Genomic DNA, 7,500 nt, shown 5'->3' on the forward strand with positions numbered 1-7,500 from the left:
AAAATCCTGTGCCCACCCAGGTGCCCACCTACTGGCCACGCCTCACGAAGACATCACCATGACGAAAAATATGTTCAAATATGATGAATGTTTTCTCCAGCAGGAATATCCCTCTTGATTTAAAACTCTGAGAGGTGATAGCATAATATTCATAGTGCAATAAAGTGTTATCCGTTGTAATACCTTCACTTTTTAGAGATATATATTCATTTTCGTGCTCTGTGATTCTTTGTATATCCGTAATGAAGAAGAAATGCTATTGATTATTTGCACATGCACTCTTAAAACAATAGAATATTTTTTATTTGTGTAAACATATGTGTATATATATTGCTGATGGCAGTGTCTTTATTAGCTGAACACCACAGGATTTGCAATGGTTGCTTACCAGAATATATAGAATATCATCACACGAGGTTGGGCTTAAGATAAATAGGAGAAAGACAGAGATGATGAGAACGGAGTAGGCAATGGAAGATAAAATATAATTGTAAGGAAAAGGATTAACGTGGTAGAATCATTCAAGTATTTAGGAGCTAAGATCTTCAATACAGGGTCTATAGAGTTAGAGTTTAGTGAAAAATTGAAAAATCAGACCATGGCTAAGCTGAGTAGAATTTGGTAATCAAACCGCCTGAAATTTAATATAAAAATCAGACTATACATCACTTTAGTGAAATCGGTGTTACTGTACGGACATAATTTATGATGTGATAATGAAACAATCTTCAATAGACTCAGTATATTTGAGAACAAAGCCATTAGAAGGATATTGGGAGTTAAATGGCAGGACCAGCTTAGAAATTCAACTTTAAGAGATATTACTCGAGTGCCATATGTGGATGCGATCATGATGCGTGATAGATGTCGATGGTTTAGGTATGCTCTTTGCACTCCCTAAGAGAGATTAGTTCACCAAACATTCAGATGGTCTCCACAAGGCACGAGAAGAGTGGGAAGACCCAGGCCTACATGGCTGAGGAATATGAAGCGTGAAGTAGGAGATGATGAATGGAGAAGTATTGAATTAAAAGCTCAAGATAGAGACGACTGGTGAAATCTAACTGAGGCCCTTTGCGTCAATAGGTGTAGGAGGGATGATATATATATATATATATATATATATATATATATATATATATATATATATATATATATATATATATATATATATATATATATATATATAAAATATATATTTACAGTATGAGTGTGTATTTGTGAGTGTTTGTAAAAACATCATAATCATCCTTCTTCATTAGTCCACTACAGAACAAAGGCCTCAGACATGTCCTTCCACTCACGTCTGTTCATGGTCTCCCTATGCCGGTTTATACCAGAAAATTTCCTCAGTTCATACCCATTCTGGTATTCTGAATGTCCATCTATTATATGTCATTCTAATTATATGCCCTGCCCATGTCTTTTTCCTTTTTTTTTAATATGTTGTTAGAATAACCTTTAATATAGTTTGGTCACGTATCCATGTTGCTATTTCTTCTGTCTCCTAGTGTTAATGTTATTCCCGTCATCCTTTTTTCCATAGCTCTTTGGGTTGTAACTAGCTTATTTTCTAAGCCTTTAGTAAGGCTACACGTTCCTGATGTGTTTATATATTGTATATGTACTGTATATATATGTATGCATATTTACATATGAATATAATATGGACGAATTCTCACATATTCTAGAATCCCCATTTTTTATATGATGCTAAAATGAATTCATACTAATCATACTAATCCGGAATTTTGTGCCTAGATATGCGTATGCTGAATTTCTCTACATTTATCCATTGTACCATTATCAATATAATTTTTTCCCTGTTTCATCTTAATCACATTCGATTAAGTATTTTTTTAAGCTAATTTCAGTGTGCTTACTATTTCAAAAATGTTTAAATTTTTTATTAGATTTACTACAGTCACCTAACCTTGACTTGGCAAAAGCTGTGTAATTAAATAGAAATAACAGTTCAGCATGAATAGGTGCATTCTGGTCAATCTTGTTTTAATGGTTTGTGGGATGAGGTGGAGAAGAGTTCAACAGCTCTTTGTTTTGATACTTCATACTGTAGACCATCAAGGAAACGTAGGATTTCTAAAAAAATTGCATAAGTTTGTTGTTGGTGATTCTATTGGAAAATAGTCAGGACGCTCACACTTTGCCGTCATTATTAAGGATTCAGCACGAATCCACTTTTCTACCCTATTTTACCTCATATATTGTAAGAAGTAAAAAACATTTCAGTCACTTAACTGAAGTGAAAAACATTTCAGTCATTTAACTGAAAAAGGATGGAATTCCTATCTTTCGAGAAATTGTGTAGGCTTATTCATGTCAATTATGCTCACACTGATGATCTCAAACATAAGCTGTTCTTTGCAAAACGCATGCTAGAAAGACGTTACAAAGCGTGACACAGGAAGGCTTAACTCATTGTTAGACTTGCCGTAAATTTTCAATCCATATGAGAAGACATTTCTTTAGTGTTACCTATGTCGTCAGCTTCTGCAAAGAGAATCTTCTCTGCTCTGAAATTTATTGAGACTACTCTCATCATTGCAATGGACATTGGTAGATTGAACAATCTTGCTGTGTTGTCAACTGAGAGTATGAAAGTTAAAAAGAAAACTAGATTTAGAGGAATTTTAAAGATAGGTTTAGAGAAAATCACAGGAATAGGAGAATATTGTAAAAGTGAGTCATGTCGCAGTAGTCTATAGCTTCATCACATATAATGTAAAGCAAGATTTTTTTTTTATTCTGTCACTTTCAATATATATATATATATATATATATATATATATATATATATATATATATATATATATATATATATATATATATATATATATATATATATATATATATATATATATATATATATACATATATATAATTTCATCCATCCGTTTATTTTTTTATTAAGATTACCTATTACATAATAGATTTATGAAAGTTATTTCATGTAATTCCATGGTTATATTTTACCATTTCTATACGCACATGAACTAAGGCCTTTTGCATATCTCACTTTATGCTTTTTAGTTTTATGTCTGTAATTCTACAAATTTTGTAATTACATATGCTAATAATGTACATGGATGTAACAGAATCGCAGATACCAGTATAATGACTGATTATCCACTGCTGGTCTCAGAATATGCCCTAATACCTTTTCCATACGGGTTCAAAATCCTTTTGCATATATGGGTTTAGTTCAATAGCCTGATGCCCTCCCATATTTAGCTGTGCCCCCCTTGGTGCCCACCCACTGGCAGACTTCTAGCTACGCTACTGTTCATGAACGAGACCGATTAATGTTCAAGCTTGGGTAACCATCAGAGGAACGCGCCAGCTCTCTTGGACAGAAACATGAAAATGACTAATCTTTGGAGCCGCCACAGAGAACAAACCCGCACTTTTCCGCGATTCCTTCCTTTGAAAACGCCAAATTTCTTCATTTGGAGTTTGTCCATTTTGGCTCTCTGCATCCTGCTTTTGTTCCACAATTTCCATAAGAAGAAGAAGAAGGGTAAAATGTTGATGTTAAATGATATCAACATGATATCATTCTTCTTCTGCTTCTTCTTCTTCTTTTTCTTCTTCTTCTTCTTCTTCTTTTTCTTCTTCTTATTCTTCTTCTTCTTCTATTATTATTATTATTATTTTTATTATTATTATTATTATTATTATTATTATTATTATTATTATTATTATTATTATTATTATTATTATTATTATTATTATTATTATTATCAAAACTAGCTTTTATAAATTAGAAGAGGTAACAGGTATCCACCAGAAATTCGTTGAAGTAACATGATTACAGCAAAGCTCAACCGTGATGGTTCTTGTGAAAAGTTGTCAGTAAATATATGGAGAAACGGTTGCAAAATCTCGTCAAGCATATCCACCTCCAGAAGCAGAGAGAGAGAGAGAGAGAGAGAGAGAGAGAGGAGAGAGAGAGAGAGAGAGAGAGAGAGAGAGAGAGCTCCCTTTCATTCATATGGAACAGAAGCAGGATGCCGAGTAACACGAATGATAAATATCTCGGTAACTTATCTCATTCATGAAATGATGTCAATTACTTTACTGGAAGTTTTCGTTATGAAGAAATAATCATAATACAGACGAATGTAAGTTCGTAATATGCCGTTGCAAAAAATTAAAGTTTCGGTGTATATTTTTTATAAATTTAAATGCTTGTTATTGACAGAAAATATAAGTATGAATATTTCTTGAATTTGGAATAAGATATTATAATTGTCTTAAATTAATACTTTTTATTATAGTAATAAAAATAATATTAATAATATTAATGATAGTAGGAGTAGTAGTAGTAAGTAGTGGTAGTAGCAGTAAATCTTTTTATTAAAAAAAATCTCGATTTAACGTTCAATCTCGCCACCGATATTTGGGAGATAATTCGATGGTAATGTAAGTTATATTAAAGAAAAGAACGCGCAGGGAATTGAGTGTTTGGTATTATTGTCGCCTTTGAGCAAGTTATTCCCACACGAGGGGATGGAGAGAAGAGGAATGTTGAGACATGTCTCAGCAGAAAGTAGGTTAAACGACCCGTTGGTTATATTTCCTAGTAGTTTTATTCCAGCTGTGAAAAAGTTGTGGAATGATCTTCCTAATCGGGTAGTTGAATCAGTAGAACTTCAAAAGTTCAAAGTTGCAGCAATTTTTTTTTATGTTGAACCGGGTGACATAAGTCTTTTTTTATAGTTTATATATTACATATTTGTTTCGATGTTGTTATTGTTTTAAACAGATATTTTGTAAATTTTTATCATCATTTATTTATTTCCTTATTTCCTTCCTGCACTGGGTTATTTTTCCCTATTTGAGCCCTTGGGCATATAGCATCTCGCTTTTCCAACTAGGGTTTTAGCTTGGCTAATAATAATAATAATAATAATAATAATAATAATAATAATAATAATAATAATAATAATAATAATAATAATAATAATAATGTCTTCTGGTGGAATAAAAATCATAAAATGGAAGGCATTTTTTTTTCTTTTTAAGTTTTATGAAGTCTTACTGTGTGAGACTTTTCTATTATCTTCATTCTCTATTTTCTTTAAGGAGGAGAAAATAATATGATAATATCTTTGGTGAGGAAGGACCAACTAGACTGACGGCTGTGTGGGTACTTCCTTCAATTAATTTAAATTACCCAGAAGAGAAGAGAAGCTATTTTTTCGTAAATATGGCGGTATTAAGGAATGAAAATTTTAAGGTTTTGGGAAATATTTCTACTTACTGAGTATTCTTTCTTTTTTTTATAAGAATTTTCCTATTTGGCAATTTTTTTTTTTAATGTGGTGCTTTATTCTTATTTTTTATTATCAAGCAGTCATTGAATTTTTTAACGGTACATATAGGATTTTATTAAAATACCTGTAGCACACTCGCTCTCACGCACACAAATTCGCACTCACCCGCATACACACACACATACACACACACACACACACATATATATATATATATATATATATATATATATATATATATATATATATATATATATATATATATATATATATATATATATATATATATATATATATATATATATATATATATATATATATATATGGACGTGTTTGTTTAGCAGTACAACACCCATCTCTAGATAGTGATAAGCAAATTGATATAAACAGTGTTCATGATATCAAAACACTTTTTGATTCAAAGAAGTAGGTTACTTGATTTGCGAACCAGTGCAAGATAGTTATAGAAATTTCAGTGTCGAACGACGTTTTAGGGTAAATTGAAACGACACTGTCTAACTCATGGATGTGGGAAACCTGGAACTTAAAAAAAAAAATAAACAAAGCAAAAGAGAATGTGTACATGGTTAGATTGAAAATAGTTCAAAGCTGAAAGGAAAGCTTTTGTTATTTGGAGGATTGAATTTGTTTTACTGTACATATAAAACATTATTAGCAGAATGACAATGATACTGGAGGTGATAGACCAGAAATGGTCTAATAAAGTTAAACGAATCTTCAGGAACAAAAAAGTTATTAGTATCTAAACACATACGTAGAAAAAAAATGTATTTGCTTTCAATGCATATTCTTTTATACCTCTAAACTCAGATTTTTTTTTTCTTTTTAACGAAGAATACAAGATAACTACATATAAAATTGTGCAATAAAGAATTATGTCAACGAAAGTGATCCTCATTCCAAAATATTTAACAAACTGTTAAAAAGAAACAAATGATATTTAGACGTGGCTTCGATCAAAAGAGCCTCGGTGGTTTTTCTTTATTCTTATACGTCGTAAAAATATAATCGAATAGAAAACGTAAAAAGAAATTTCAGTTTATCAGATTAAGATTTTCCATATAGTTTTAAAATGCTGGATAATATGAGATTCCGCTGAAGCTCTTAATATCATTGTAAAATATCATAATCCGATTTAAGATTCACACTTGTTTCATGCTCTTGACAGACCATCAATGTCATCACAAACTTTTATGAATTCTACGATATATTTTTCAAAATAATTCCACTCAGGAATATGAAGGAGTTTAAACATTTGACATCTTTCAATTATTTAACTTCTCAGAAACTGTCACTCAATACAGCTTAGGGTTGTGTTGGCCGGTGTGGTAACGTCCCTGACTGGTGAATGCCAGACTGGGGTCCGAGTCCCGCTCAAACTTGTCAGTTTCTTTATTCGCTGCAACCTCACCCTCCTTGTGAGCTGAGGATGGGAGATTTGAGGGAGCCTATAGGTCTGCCTATTGAGTCATCAGCAGCCATTGCCTGGCCCTCATTGATCCTAGCTCGGACGCTGATCATATGTATATATGGTCAGTTTCTAGGGTATTGTTCTGCTCGATAGGGCAGTGTCACTGTCCTTTGCTTCAGGCATTCATAAGCGGCCTTCAAACCTTTAAATGAACAGAAAGAAAGAAAATGAGGTCCGTTGATGTGTGATATAAGATTTATTTGATGATTACCCAAGACACCTGTCATTCAACAGAATGATCTAGTGACTCAGTCCAAGTGAAAAATACACAAAGTTGTCAGTCACATGATTGCAATACAAATTGGTTGACACTCAGACATTTTATAACTGACTGCTTCGCTAAAGAAAATTAACCTGAGTTAACGCAAAGATAAATGCGAAACGGAAGGAGGTAATTGAAAACGCAACAGGTATGCAAATGTAATTCAACAAGTAACAGTACAGTTGGATTCATTAATTTCGGAACACTTCAAGAAAACCTAAGCAGACGTCTGACGCCTGTATGTACATTGTAGCAGGAAATGCTGTGTTTAGCAAAAGATTGATTATTGACAACGGTGCCTGTAAAACAGAGTCGTTGAGCTTGTAAAGGCATGTTCAAAAGAATTCATATCAATTTTGAAAAGTGTAGTACCTACATTTCGTAAAATTGGAATGCTTTTGATGATATGTTCCGTCATGTAACATTTAAAAGGTAAATTGATATGTAAT

The sequence above is a fragment of the Palaemon carinicauda genome, chromosome 6 (assembly GCF_036898095.1).
Source record: "Palaemon carinicauda isolate YSFRI2023 chromosome 6, ASM3689809v2, whole genome shotgun sequence".
Classification (NCBI taxonomy): domain Eukaryota; kingdom Metazoa; phylum Arthropoda; class Malacostraca; order Decapoda; family Palaemonidae; genus Palaemon; species Palaemon carinicauda.